Here is a 14,778-nt window from a genome sequence, read left to right on the forward strand (position 1 = left end):
AGCAATAGCTAGCAGAGATGGGACAGCTCAAATGAAGATTGTTTTGAGATTGGAGAAGACATACACTTGGGAAGCAGCTAGTAATCAGGGAGAAATTAGAAATTAGTGAAAGGGTAGGGATGATAGAAGAGGCAATCTGCTGAAGCAGATGGGAAGAATAGATGTAGATGTAAAGGAGTTTGCTTTGATAAGGAGAAGGGTCAGGTCTTTATATAATATAGCTGTGAAGGAGAATCTAATGATAGAAAGTACCTGAATAATGTGAGATGAGGAAAATGGGATAAGAGGGAGCTTTGGTGAATGCACTATTTTTTTTTTCAGTAAAATATGAGGCATAATTCTCAGCTGAAGGGGGTGGGTAGGAGGATAGATGAGAGGTTGAAGGAAGGATTAAAAGGTTTAGAAAAAGATGCTGTGGTGAATGAGATTGTGACTCAATTAGGGAGATTTAAAACCTGGTGCAATGAGGGTCTAGTTGAGCTTATGTAATATAAATCTGTAGTAGATCCAGTGAGCAATTTTGTGATTTTCTCAAACTTCATTTAGGATGAGGAAACCCTAGGTGCTCAAGGAATTTTCAGGGTAAGACTGTAGCTAAGATAGGATGTTGGAATCTGAAAAGTCAGAAGCATAATAACTAAGAGGACAAGCAAAAGCCAAGGGACCCAAAGTTTCAGATGTCTTTCTTATATCATTTTCTAGCATGAAATTCATTGTTGTTAATGAGCTACAGTCTATTTATGCTCCCATGCTTCTTCACTGCTCCTTCATTTAAATTTCTCCATTAAACCTTATACTCCTTGAGATCCGAGATGGTTCGTTTTGGGGTTTTTTTGTCCTTTTTTTTGTATCTCCAGTACTTAGCACAGTGCCTCATCTCTTCCTCCCATATTTTTTCAGACTATGCCCTACCATTTGCAAGAAGCATTTTCTAGTTCTCCTTAATTTTAATGTTTTCCTTCTAGGACTACCCCTTCCTTCCAATTTATATCCTAAATATATATATATATATATATATATATATATATATATATATATATATATATATATATATATATATATATATATATATATATATATATATATATGTATATCTTGTTTCTATGTAGTTGTTTGTATGTTATCTCTCCATTAGACTGGATAATTCTTAAGACTTTGTGGTATTCCATGATCTATAATGTCATATCTTCATTGGGAGAATTCTGTTTGTATTCAGAAGAAAAAAAAAAAAAAAAGGATATTTCCCATTTCCCCTAAGGTAACCCAACCCACATTCTTCCTTTTCAAATTTAGGTCCAGCTCACTGTATATCCTCAGTACCTGTCTAAAGTATCATACTGAAGAGCCAACTATATGGGTTGGCTAACAGCTTAACAGAGCCTTGAATGTCAAGCCTTTTTCATTCGCTTGGTTTTTCTCTTAGTGAAGATAGGGTTTTGAGGAATTATATGTCTCAGGCAGCTCAGCAATGTCTAGAGAAGTGATACAATCAAAGCAGTCAGCTGCAAATAAGAACATCTAGGGAGCCTATCTACTGAGGTTCCTTTTGTTATTTGGATTCTATGCTGGGTTTGACTATAATTATGACAAACAATGTTGGTAAGAATACATCTTCTTATTTTATGTCTTAACTTGAAATTAATAGGTCATAAAAAGAATTCTGTTTTAGCTTTCAAGAAATCTGGCATGATTTTTAGACTAGAAAGCTGAAGAATTTTTTTTTTGCTATGGAAGGACTTTTTAAAGATATTTTGTTCTATAATGGATTATTATCATGACTATTTTTATATTGACAAACAATTATGTAAGATTTTGAATTCACAGTACCTTTCAGTCAGTTTGATGATATGGGGTTATAGATCATAGAATACCACAATATCCCTCAAAATTTCCAGCCTAATGGAGAAATAACTTACGAGTAAACTGTGTAGAAACAAGATATATATGGGATATAAGTGGGGGTGAGGGGTAGTCTTAATAGGAAATCGGTAAGATTAAAGAGGACTAGAAAAGGCTTCTGGCAGATGGTGGGATTTAGGCTGAAGGCTAAAGGAAACCAAGGAATACAAGAGGAAGAGATGTGGGTTAAGCAATAGGAATACAAAGATGTAATTTATAGGATGCCATCTACAGAAGCTTCTCTTTTATGCCTTGATTAATAATCTCCAAAAATCTATTTTAGGAGTAAGAAAGTAAACATATAGGTTCAGTAATTATTGGTATTTTTAACCACTTTTTTTTTTCTAACAGCCATTTTCTCTTTGATTTTTACCAAGCGTTTGTTTGGTTTTCTTTTCTTCAGATTCCTGTAGAACTGATCCTCCCTTCAAATACATCCCTTCATTTTGAAAGGGACTGCTTTCATCTGATTACATTTGATCTAGTTCTACTGCTCTTTGCATATTTGTTATCTCCAGCACCATTTATGCTTCCCCATATATACATTAGAGATGGTGATATTAGAGTTGAAATGTGAAAATTCCATTCTCATTAATGGAAAATAACGATTTGATATAGAAATCTTGGCAAACTTCTCCATTTCTTGCCCTCCTTTCAATTTCACTTTAAAATCCTCTCAGGATAATTTGTTTTCATTGGACCTCTCATATCCTGCTTTCTACAAATTTGGTTTTTTCCCTCTACTATCTCTATTTTGTTAGGTGATTTTCTACCAACTGCCTCTAAATTATTCACAAATGATTTTATTTTTCTAAACTAGTAATGCTCTTGGTTGCCACAACTCTCCACTTGGAAAGGAGAGCTAATATATTCTGTGAGGTGGTTTCCAGGTTCTTGTTGTAGCAACTGATTTATGTCAGTTAAATGTTCTTAGAAAAGGGTATTAGTCTATGCTGTTGTCTTTTTTTTGGTCTGTTTCTCATTTTTTGGTATCAAGAAGACTTTTGTTTGCTGAGGCAAACTTGCCCAGGGTCACACAGCTAGGAAGTGGTAAGTATCTGAGACCACATTTGAACTCAGATCCTCCTGACTTCAGGGCTGGTACTCTATCCACTGTGCTACCTAGCTGCCCCTCAAGAACACTTTTAAGTAGATGGATCATATTGAAGCTGCTTTAATTGCATATTTCTTTTCGCTTTTACTTTTGCTATAATTTGGATCTTTGTTCTAACAAGTTGATGTTTTGATTACACAAGGACAGTTAATTTGGAAATGGCTCTAATATAGAAATCTAGTTGTTAATATATAGCCAATTTCATTTTCTGGTATTATTTAGCACTCATCATATACAGTGTCTCCCAACTCTCATCTTGAAGATAATATTCATTAGCTATAAGTATGGATCTTCCATAAAGTAAATTATCTTTTGGTCCTTTCCCTTTCACCAAAGGATCTGGTTTCAAATTCTACCTCAGACTCCTTCTAATTATATGACTTCACCTCGCTAGACCTTATTATAATTATAAAATGAAGAGACTGGAATAGATGGCTTCTGTGATCCTTTCACTTCTAGATCTATGAGCTTATTATAAATACATAAACTAAAATTTTCACTGTTCTTCCCTCTCTCTACTTTTAAACTGAAGTCACCAAATATTAAAGTGTATATTGATTTAACTTACAGAGAATGGGGAGTAGGGGGGTAACGACTGGTCCTATGATTTCATTCATATCAGGGATTAACCAATGATGAAATTCCCTCTACTAATTAAGGTCAACACCTTCTCTGCATCTTATAGTATTAAACTGATCCTAAAGTACAGAAAGATTAACTTGCCCAAGATTAAATAGCTAGTATGTGCCAAAGAGAGGGCCTGAACCAGATGTTCCTGGTTCTAACTACTTTGTGGAATTTTCCTACATCTTTATCCTTTGCAACAGACTATTAAGTCCAATTGTCTTATGCTGGGATTTTTTTCTTGTTTTTTTGTTTTTGTTTTTGTTTTTTAACAAGTGCTCATCTTGAGCACTGCAAATCATAACGGCCAAGTGTCCCATAAAAAAGATAGTTCCTGTTGCCCTTGGAAACATGATAAAACCAACTCTGTCAAGTTCTTTATTTGTCTCTCAAGGAAAGCCTGTGAGCCATCCCTCCATTTATCTGCAACTTTCTTTTGTCTTTTTATTTCATTTATAGCAAGAATGACAAGGTTGATAAGATTCAGTTCCATCAGGAGCACGGCAATTTCTTCATCATTTAACAAGGATGTCTTATTTATAATGTACCAATAATTAATACTTATACTCTATGAGCTGTGTAATTCTTAGCATTTTTTTCACGCTTTTTAATTTTTTTTATTGTACTGCCACTGTCACTGTCAATGCAGAGGTGGGAAGGGCCCCCAAGACTGAGAGCCATTTGTAATTTTCCTTACCTCACCAGTACCATAGCTAAAGAATTCATCACCTAAAGGCCAAGTTTATTAGGATGAGCCAGCCTAGGAATACATCAGTACTGTAGTCAAAGTATGGTAGAACCTGGAAGTTTTCAATCTGCTGGTATAGACTTCAAGAACTCAGCATTACCTTCATACCATAATGAAGTCTTCAGAATACATAGCACCAAGTCTCAAATCCTGGTTCAGCTACTTATTAACTGTAGATCCGTGACCCTGGGATCCTTCGACTCTCATCTATAAATTAAATGGGGTTGGACTGAGTAATCTTGATGGTCTTTTCCAAAAAGTTTATAGAGTATAATTATTCTTTAAATGTTTGGTAGAATTTATTTGGGAATCCATGGGAATTTTTTCTTAGGGGGCTTGTTAATAGCTGGTTCAATTTCTTTTTCTAAGATAAAGCAATTTAAATACTCTATTTCCTTTTCTATTAATCTGGGAGATTTATATTTTTGTAAATACTCATTCATTTTTTCATAGTCTTTTCCATCTCAAAATTCTAGGATTCTTTAAAATAAGCAAACATGTAACTATAGCTCACATTTCTAAAGCACTTATCCTTAACAGCTTTGTAAGGTAGCCTCATTTACAAATGAGGAAAACTGAGACTTAGCAAAAATAAGTTTGTAGTTAAGTGAGGAAGTTATGAGTTGAACCTGGGAGATTTCTAATTCTAAGTTCAATGTTCTTTTTATTACATCATGGTGCAAAAACTCACACAATTAGTCAATACTTTATTATTATTATTATTATTAAGCCTGCTATTGTTGTTGTATCCTGAGTTCGGATCTCTTCTAGCAAAAAAGCTCATACCTGCTCATACCTCAAGAAATCTGTGATTTTCAGACAATTCTTAGATGATGAAATTGAAACTATATCCACTCATATGAAAGTGTTCCAAATCATTACTGATCAGAGAAATGCAAATTAAGACAACTCTGAGATACCACTACACACCTGTCAGATTGGCTAAGATGACAGGAACAAATAATGATGAATGTTGGAGGGGATGTGGGAAAACTGGGACACTGATACATTGTTGGTGGAGTTGTGAAAGAATCTAACCATTCTGGAGAGCAATCTGGAATTATGCCCAAAAAGTTATCAAACTGTGCATACCCTTTGACCCAGCATTGCTACTACTGGGCTTATACCCCAAGGAAATACTGAGGAAGGGAAAGGGACCTGTATGTGCCAAAATGTTTGTGGCAGCCCTTTGCATAGTGGCTAGAAACTGGAAGATGAATGGATGTCCATCAATTGGAGAATGGTTGGGTAAATTATGGTATATGAATGTTATGGAATATTATTGCTCTGTAAGAAATGACCAGCAGAGACCATACAGAGAGGCTTGGAGAGACTTACATCAACTGTTGCTGAGTGAAATGAGCAGAACCAGAAGATCACTGTACACTTCAATACTGTATGAAGAGGTATTCTGATGGAAGTGGATATCTTCAACATAAAGAAGATCCAACTCACTTCCAGTTGATCAATGATGGACAGAAACAACTACATCCAGAGAAGGAACACTGGGAAGTGAATGTAAACTGTTAGCACTACTGTCTATCTACCCAGGACCTTTGGAATCTAATACTTAACATGCAACAAGAAAATTGGATTTACACACATATATTGTATCTAGGTTATACTGTAACACATGTAAAATGTATGGGATTGCCTGTCATCTAGGGGAGGGAGTAGAGGAATGGAGGTGAAAATTTGGAAAATTGAATACAAGGGATAATGTTATTAAAAAATATTGCTCATGCATATATACTGTCAATTTTTTTTATAATTATAAATTTAATAAAAAGAAAAAAAGAAATCTGTAATTTTCTCAGTGTGGTCTTTATTCTGCAACTGAGGAGCCCTCCACGGTTGTTTGAAGGAATTACTAGAACTCTTCCTTGAGAGTGAGTTACTATGTGACCAGCTTTTTGGTGAGGGGACTCTGTGGCTCATAGTGTGGTCCTTGAATAATTCTATTCTACTAAGCCTTTCTACCTTGTTAAAATCGATTAGACAGATTGCTTTGCTGGCACAGCTTTCAAGAACCAAGATGAGACATCAGTGAAAGATTCTTTCAGATTCAAGGCTGTTTTTAACATAAAACATCAGTAATTATGACTACATTGCTTATAGACATTTCCTACAAAGATAAGGCATATGAATGGATGAAAAAGCATTTATTAAGGGCTTTCTATATTCAAGCAATGTGCTCAGCACAAATATGAAAACAAGACAGTCCCCCCCTCAAGGAGCTTACGTTCTAATCTAATGGGAGAGACAAGGCATAGTGGCTAGGGAGATCAAAGTCAAAGGGAGGATGAGTAGAGCCAAAGGAAATGGACTCGCCCATCTTTTTCAATAGCAATGCCTATTAATTTATGTAAATTCTTGCCTTCAACTTTTTTTGGTGAATGAATCAGCTAGTCTGATTCATAAATCATTAGATATAGCATTAGAGATAGATATAGATAGGGATCATCTAGTTCAATTCTCTTATTTCACAGAGCAAGAAAAGGCTCCCAGAGAAGAAAATCCTTCCTCATAAGGCTTCAGACTTTCTAGCTATGTGACCCTGGGCAAGTCACTTAACCTATTTTACAGCTTGGGAAGACAGGGCTCCAGGGAAGAGAACGGATGATCCAGAGTGAGCACAGGAGCAGGTAAGGCCCTGAGGGGCTTTCTGTCAAGGGTATAGGACAGTTGCTTTCTCAAAGTCTCAGGTGCTAAATTTTATACTGCATAATCCCTGAAAGTTACCCTCCCCTCCACAGGTCCCAGGGAGAAAAGACAGGCAGGGCCCTTCCCTTAAAAAGCTATCTAGTCCAGAGGGAAATGAAAGAAAAGGAAATGGGCTAATAGCCTTCTGAGCAGCTCCAAATGGACCATCCAATTGGCTGAAGCTTCTGGACAATTTAGCTTAGAAAGAAAACCAGATTTATCTGTTGCTAATTAGTTCGTTTTCTCTCTCTCACGCATTAGTTAGTGTAACACGACAGCACTGGGTTTGCCAATTTCAGACCATGGCTGAAATGGAAAAGAGAACCCTCTTTAAAGGGCACTTTAATCCAATGGCATCAGTAATGAAAAAGCCCTTATTTCATTACTTAAGTAGGGCTGGGGAAGAAAGAGTTAGTGGAAGCTGAGAAGGGTAAAGTTTAAGGGAAGGTCTTCTTTTAGTCTTAAGAGTTTGGGTTCAAAGGCTGCTTCAAGACACCAGCTGTGGGATCCTGGGCCTTAGTTTCCTCAATAGTAAAATTGGGGTTATAACAGCATCTACCTCACAAGGTAGGTGTGAGGATCAAATGATTTACATGTTAAACCTTTTGCAAACCTTTAAGGGAAATATAAACGCTAGCTATGATTGTTCTAAGGCCTTCGACTCAACCCTTCAAGGCTTAGGGATAAAGGGACTTTAGAGCTGGATAGTTATCTAGTCCTCTCATTTGAAAGAGGAAGACTTAGCTTTTCCACTTATATAGTGGGTAAATCTTCTTAGTTGCAATCTCTGCTTCTGCAACTCCAAAACTACCTCCTTTGTTCCCAAAAGCACATTCATTCAACAGTTTTAACTGGACCAAGTGAAGCCAGGTTAGGAAGTTGCTGTCCAAGGTCTAAGCTGTCCAATATTTACTTTCTTTATATATAAAATAGCTTTTTATTTTTCAAAATACATGCAAAATTAGTTTTCAACATTTACCCTTGAAAAATCTTGTGTTCCATATTTTTCTCCCTCCCCCTCCCCCAGACAACAAACAATCCAGTATAAGTTAAACATGTGCAATTCTTCTAAACTTATTTTCACATTTTTGATATTGCACAAAAAAAAAAAATCAGATCAAAAGGGAGAAGGGGAGGTTGGAAAAAACAAGCAAGCAAACAACAACAAAGGTGAAAATACTATGTTGTGTTCCACATTCAATCCCCAGTCTTTCTCTGGATGCAAATGGCTCTCTCCAACATGCCTCCATTGTTACTTTCAAATGGTATACTACTAGTCCTAGTTCAGATGTTGAAAAAGCATGGAACTAGAACCACACCAGCTGCCTCCAGGGAATATCTATAATACTTGGGAGGTGGAGGGACCCTGGGGGAGTTAAAAACTGAAGGAATACAAACCATAGACTCTGACAACCCACCTGTGAGTGTTTGTGCCAGAGAACCCCTGCATGACATAGCTGTACAGATTTGGGATATTGTCTAATTAACTCATTTTACGGAGGAGTAAACCAAAACCCAGAAAGAAGAAGGACCTTGGCCAACATATAGCATTAATAAGGGGCAGAACCAGGACTTTCCCCTCCAGATGTTTTTCCACTCCACCAATTCTGGATCCCTTGTAATTCTCCTATGAGAATGTGAGCTCCACAAGAGCCGAGATTAAATCATACTTCTCTTAAGGCTTGTTTGGTGCCTACCACAGGCTCTTATACAGAGCCAACACTCAGAAAACATTGATGAAATTGAATTAGAAGCAAAAGAGGTGAGTTAGGGAGGCACTGGTAGGAGAAAACCTAAGGGCAGCACAGTCCAAGTTAAAATGCACTGAATGAAGAGATAAGACCTAAAGTCCTATCCCAGCTATGGCCCTAACTCATTATGTGACTAAAGGCAGGACCCCAAGGCAGCTGGGCAGTGGCTAGAGTGCTAGGTTTGAAGTTAGAAGGAACTGAATTCAAATGTGTCCTCAGCTACTTTCCAGTGTGATCCTGGGCAAATCCTCAACCTGTTTGTCTTAATCCGATGGTGAAGGAAATCGCAAGCCATTCTAGTATCTATCTTTATCAAAAAAACCACACCAGGCCATGAAGAGTTGGACATGATGAATAACAAAGGCACTCCCCCCATGCCCCCAAACTCTTTTCTGAGCCTTAATTTTCCTACCAGGCAACTAATGGTGCAGTGGATGGAATGTGAGTTCTTGGAATCAGGAAGACCTGATTTCAACTATAGCCTCAGACATTTACTAACTATGTGACCTTAGGTAGGCCACATAACCTGTTTGCCTTAGTTTCCCCAACTATAAAATGTGGGGAAATAGTGGCATTTACTTCCCAGGCTTGTTATGAGGATCAAGAATTGCTTGCTGTCTAGAAAGGGGGAAATTCTGAACATAAAGGTTTTATAAAGTTGGATGGTGAAAACTATCTTTGCATGTATTGGGGGGGATTATTATTCAATTAAAGAAATATAATTAAAAGAAAAGCACTTAGTGTGTGCCTAGCATATTATATAAATGCTTTCTTTTCTCCACATATAGAAGAGGGCAAAGAGTCTCTTGAAAATGAAGTCTCTTGTCATTCCAATGATCTATGATTCTCTTTAAACTCTTGATTATGGGGCCCACAATACTTTGGCTCTATGTAAATTCAGAGGCAGCTGAGGGATACTAAAGAATCTAATCAAGGAAAGCCACCAGAAGTCCAGGGTGTTAAGGAAAATACAATGGAAACAAGCCACAGTGTATCTAGAGTGGTGCTATCTCTAATGTGAACAAGTGTATCCACTGGGAAAACCCTAGGTTTAAAGTCAGCCTGGCATTCAAGGCCCTCCCAATCTGGCCCCATCCTCCCTTGAGAACTTCAAAAAGGGGAGAAAGTTCCTTTGATTAGGCTCATTTTAAGGGTACAGCCTTTCCTAGAAATGTGGCTGGGGACGGTCCAGTTGCTCTTTCCAGTTCTGAGCTTCCCAGGAAACCCCCTTTTTTCTGTCAGTCTAACTTCCACCCAACTCCACCATATTTCTAGAATAGCTTTACCTGCTACCAGAGGCCTTCAGGAGCAGAAGGTTCGTATTGGGCGATGAACTGGGAGTGATGGAAGAGTCAGGGGCTTACTTCCTTCTGTAAGCAGAGAGAGGGATGTTGGTGGTATAACTCAGGAAGCTGTAGGGCTGGGGACGTTGAAAGCAAGCCGTGAATTTTAATTGAGACTAGAGCCTTTCCTCCCCAATCATCTGCTACCGAAGACGTTAACCTGTTGCTTCACTAGTGCTCTCCATTACCCCCACTCCCACCCCCTAATCTATTGGAAAAATATTCTTGTCAGTTCCCTTTCGCCTTCCAGTCCCCAGTCTCCTTCTGACCCTGCACCACCCGTCCCAGAGAATAAGCTTCCTCTTGTGAGGCCGTGGTTTTCCTCCTGGGGCAGGTTTGCGTTCTAACTAGAGGAGCCAGGAGCGGACAGAGCCTAGCACAAAGGGATGCGGCATTAATAACGGAATTTCAGATAGTGGGTTATGAAGGAGTGAGGGGGTAATTTTGGTCTTGGATTCTTCCAATCCTTAAATGGGATGGGGGGAGGTGAGGCAAAGGGAGAAGGGGACTGGAAGCCTTGCTTCTAGCTATTGCCATATCATGTACTGGATTCCCACCCCCTTCCCTGAGGGTCAGAGGAATCTGGGCACGACGGGGTGCCTGTTCCCCTCCCGGGTGAGACAAGTGAAAATCACCTTTAATTGTGATTCCTTCTTGCCTGCACCAGACCCAGAGTCTTAGGATGAGAGAATTTCGAGCTAGAAGAGCTTTAGAGCCCCCCTCGCTCAACATTCTCGTTTCAGAGATCGGGCTACTAGGTCTCAGAGGGGGTGGGTGGCTCGCCTTGGACCACAGAGCAAGTCTGGGAGGCCAGATTAGAACTCGGGTCCTCTGACTCTAAACGAGGAAGAAAGGGGGGGTCTCAGCCCCGGGTCCTTTCCCACCTTCCCCAACTACTGGGCGAGAGGGAAGGGCAGCAGAGGCGCCAGCACTTCTGATGCATGTCCCTTCTGCGCCTCAGGTGGCTTCCCTGTACTCTGGGTCTCAGGGACGGGACCCAGAGCCCCGAGTCGCCCTGGGCTGGGATTTCGGAGCTTGTCCCCCCGGTCTCGGGCAGCCCCTCGCCAGCTCACGCCGTCAGCCCACTCACCAGACAAAGTCGCGGTCCCCTAGGCTTGGCGCCGCCGCCGCCGCAGCCTCGCTAGCTCTGGAGCCCAGGATTGCTCTAGCTCCAGCTCCCCGGTAAGGGAGGAGGGGAAAGCAGCAAGGAGGGGCTCCCTCCTCTTCGTGAGCCCATGAAGGGGCGGCGCTGGTGGGGGGCGGGGTCTCGGCTGCGATCTGAGGGCGGGGAGGAGTGTCAAGTGGGGTAGGGGAGCTTCTCCGACTCCCCACCGCCCCGGAGGGGCTCCTGTGCCCTGCTCGGGTGCGGACAAGTTGAAACTCAGATGTAACACAGAGGGGCCTCAGTTTCCCTTCTTAGTTGGAAAGGAGGAAGAAGGCATTTTGCTATATTTTATTGCCTCTCCTAAACCTCGAACAATCCTCAGTTTTCCCTTTATTACGATGCGGTAAAGGTAACATCCTTCCCTCTCCCCCCGCCCCGTGCTTTGCGCCCTTTCGGGTGTTACGTAGGTATTTAGCTGCTGCAGGTTCCACGACGACGATCTGTGAGTTGGGAGGATAAGAGACCCCCCACCCTTTTCCCTTCCAGTTCAGGGCACTGGCCCATTACCCAGACTCCTCCAGCGTTTGGTTCAGGAACTCGCACACAGTGGGTCATCAGGAAATGTTCCTTGGATTTGGACCGCACTGCATCCTTTTGAATTGAGGCAGCCGTGTTGACACCTCAGACATTTACCAGATCTATGACCCAGGCAAGGCACCCTCCCCCCTTAGGACCCGTTTCTTCATCTGTAAATGAGAGTTGGACTGGAGAATCTCTAAGATTCCTTCCAGTTCCAAGTCCTGTGATGCTGTGAATTACCTCCCTGCCCTTGGAAGGCTCACCTGGAAACTGCTTTTTGTCTGCATCAGAGCTGGTATTTTCTTTCTGACCTTCCCACTTCCCATCATCCAACAACAATCTGCACCTCTGTGCCAAGTGGGGAAGGAGCAGAAGAGGTTTCCCGGGGTTGAACCTCTAGCTGAATACTTGGGCACAGGTGAGGTACATCTATTCTCCAATTGCTTTAATGAGACCCGGATCGCTGGATCACCTGGGTAGGGCTGCTTATATAGAGAGGGTCCTAACCCTAGCCCAGGAGTGGATCTGCCTCCCAGAACCCAGGGGCCTCTGGGGAAGAGTGGAGAATAGCGGAGAGGAGGCTGCAAAGTGCCTCTGGTGGGCCCCGGCTACAGACTGAAAATCCAGTGTTTGGAGGCTGGAAATTACCTGAAAGGACTGGTCCCTTCCCCTCCCACCCTCTCTCAGGTGGGTGTCCCCCCAGCTCTCAGGCTTTGCCTGGGGTCATTAGGGGCTAGAGACAGCTAACTAGACCAAAAACTAGCTGGGGTTTAGATACCAGACCAGCTGGGTGGGTTATTGCACCCTGTAGCCCAGCCCCAGGACATCATTCAGGGACAGATCCCATCAATGTTAATTTCTCATTGGTTGGGATTGATCACTCTGTGGGACTCATTTCCTGGAATTATCCCAATGGATTCTTCCCCAGTAATGAAGGGAAACACCTATTTTTAGATCCAGGATGGCAGTCCAAGCCTTTAACCTGAAAGCAGCTTAGTCTTGGTTTCCTCAAGGGACCTCGATGTCCCTGAATGGTGTCCAGACCCAGGATCCCCATTCCCATCCCTCATGCCCATCCTGGGAGAACCTCTCTCAGAATTAAATGCTGCCCACCTGTTTCCTACCTGCCAGTTAGATACATTTGCTCACCACCCATCCACCTTCTGAAGCCCAGAGGGGGGCCTGGAAGGAAGGATCTGACCTCCTAGATCAGACTACGCAGGGTAGCCCTGCCTGGGGGGACAATGCTGTTGGGGGAGCCAGGTCGGAAGTAGCAGCTTTCCCGCCCTCCCCTCCCCCAGGGGTAGGCTGAGGCTGAACTGAGCTCCGTCCAGTGACTGTCTGCACACTTACCCTTATGTCAGCTGTTGCTCCTCTCCAGGCCTCAGTCTCCTGGACTCTAAAGTGGGTCTGCTGCTGATCTCCCTCAAAGGGCTTCGGTGCCCAGTCGATCCAAGCAGTGGTAGGCTTCAGGCAAATGCCAAGTCTATAAAGTGAGTCTAGGGAGGGGGGAGGGCTCTGAGCAGAGAGACGCGCACTTCAGGGTAATGAATTACTGCAGAGATGTCGGCAGCCAGAGGCCAGCCAGCCAGTTGCCAAGAATCCTTCCTTCTGAGATGACTTTTCGCCACTCCTCAGCGCACAAGGAAAACACAGTGGGTGTTTAGCCTTCGGGCGGGTAGGTAGGCTGGATGCAGAGGCTGCCAGCTGTGCCTGGTGCCGGCTCAGCTCCTCGCCCCTCTCTTCTCTCCTCCTTTCCTTTTTCTCTTCTTTTCTCTCCTCTTCCCTCTGCCTGCTGCAGTCTGGCTCTCTGGGGGCTCAGTACTGGCACCTGTTGCAGACTGTGGAGGTCCTTGGGAGAGAGGCAGGTTTATACCACAGGGAGACAGAGCTGCCCAATCCTCGCTTCCCTCTCAGGGGGAGGGGAGGCAGAGACAGACAGGATTCCCAAAGCCCTCATTTGCCTAGCCTGTCAGTCTGGTCTGGGTATGGCCCCTGTGGCTTCCAGATGGAACCAACAGCCCCCAGGGTTCTGAGTGGTCCCAAAGACTGGAACCATGTGGCCCAAAAGACTGGAAGGGCAGGACCCAATGATTACCTATTTAAACATGGTCCTCTAGGGGATGTGGGGGGGGGGTAGTGATCTACGATTTAGTGTCTCAAAAGACTGAATCATCAGATAAATAGCTGTAACAATAGAAGAATGCTAATCTTCTCCCTTAGAAATACACACCATCCCCTCACCCACAATTCCCTGGTCCTCATCCCCTCTTTTCTAAGATTACCCTCCCTCAGACCCTCAGCTGTCAGGGCTGGGCTTGTCTTGCTCTCTGCACAGGGTGCATGAGCACTTCATCAAATCTGGTTGTCCATCAGGAAATATTGAAGGACAGAATGTAAACAAACAAATTATGGAAGATTCATTAGCTGTTGGAGAGACTATTTGGTGGCTATAAGAAAATCTGGCTCCCACTACCACAAGCAGCCTAAATCTAGTCATGAGAGAAGGGGAGTAGGAGGGTAGAAAAGACACTGGACTCAAATCAGGAAACCTGGGTTTTAATCCCAGCTTTTGTCAGTGACTTGCTGGGTAATTTTAGATAAGCTGTGTTCCCTCTCTGAGTCTCAGCTGTAAAAATAAAGGTTGGACTAGGGGACCTCTAAGTTCCTTTTCACCACTAATGATTTGAAATTTAAACCAGGGTAGCATAATGAGAGAGAGAGAGGAGAATGTCAATCATGTAACTAATTACATCTTGATGAATACCTCCATGTCCAGACCTGGGCTCCTCTGGGCTAGAGGTTGGGCTGTCAGGAGGGGCTGGATGGAGGAGGGGGAGACAGAAAAACAGCTCACAGTAGAGCAGCCAGGATGAGCAGCCCCCAAGTTTTACCCTCGGAGAGTTCACAGT

General features: G+C 42.4%; 1 protein-coding gene across 1 annotated transcript in view; it reads right to left on the minus strand.

Annotated features, from left to right (window-relative positions):
- Positions 1-12,423, minus strand: part of BAIAP3 (BAI1 associated protein 3) — a 77,425-nt gene extending 65,002 nt beyond the window's left edge. Inside the window, 2 exon segments of the mRNA XM_074279658.1 lie at positions 10,126-10,209; positions 12,130-12,423. The gene's annotated coding sequence lies outside the window, so the exon portion shown is untranslated.
- Between the last annotated feature and the right edge of the window lie 2,355 nt (positions 12,424-14,778).

This window comes from Sminthopsis crassicaudata, chromosome 1 (assembly GCF_048593235.1).
Source record: "Sminthopsis crassicaudata isolate SCR6 chromosome 1, ASM4859323v1, whole genome shotgun sequence".
NCBI classification, from domain to species: Eukaryota; Metazoa; Chordata; class Mammalia; order Dasyuromorphia; family Dasyuridae; genus Sminthopsis; species Sminthopsis crassicaudata.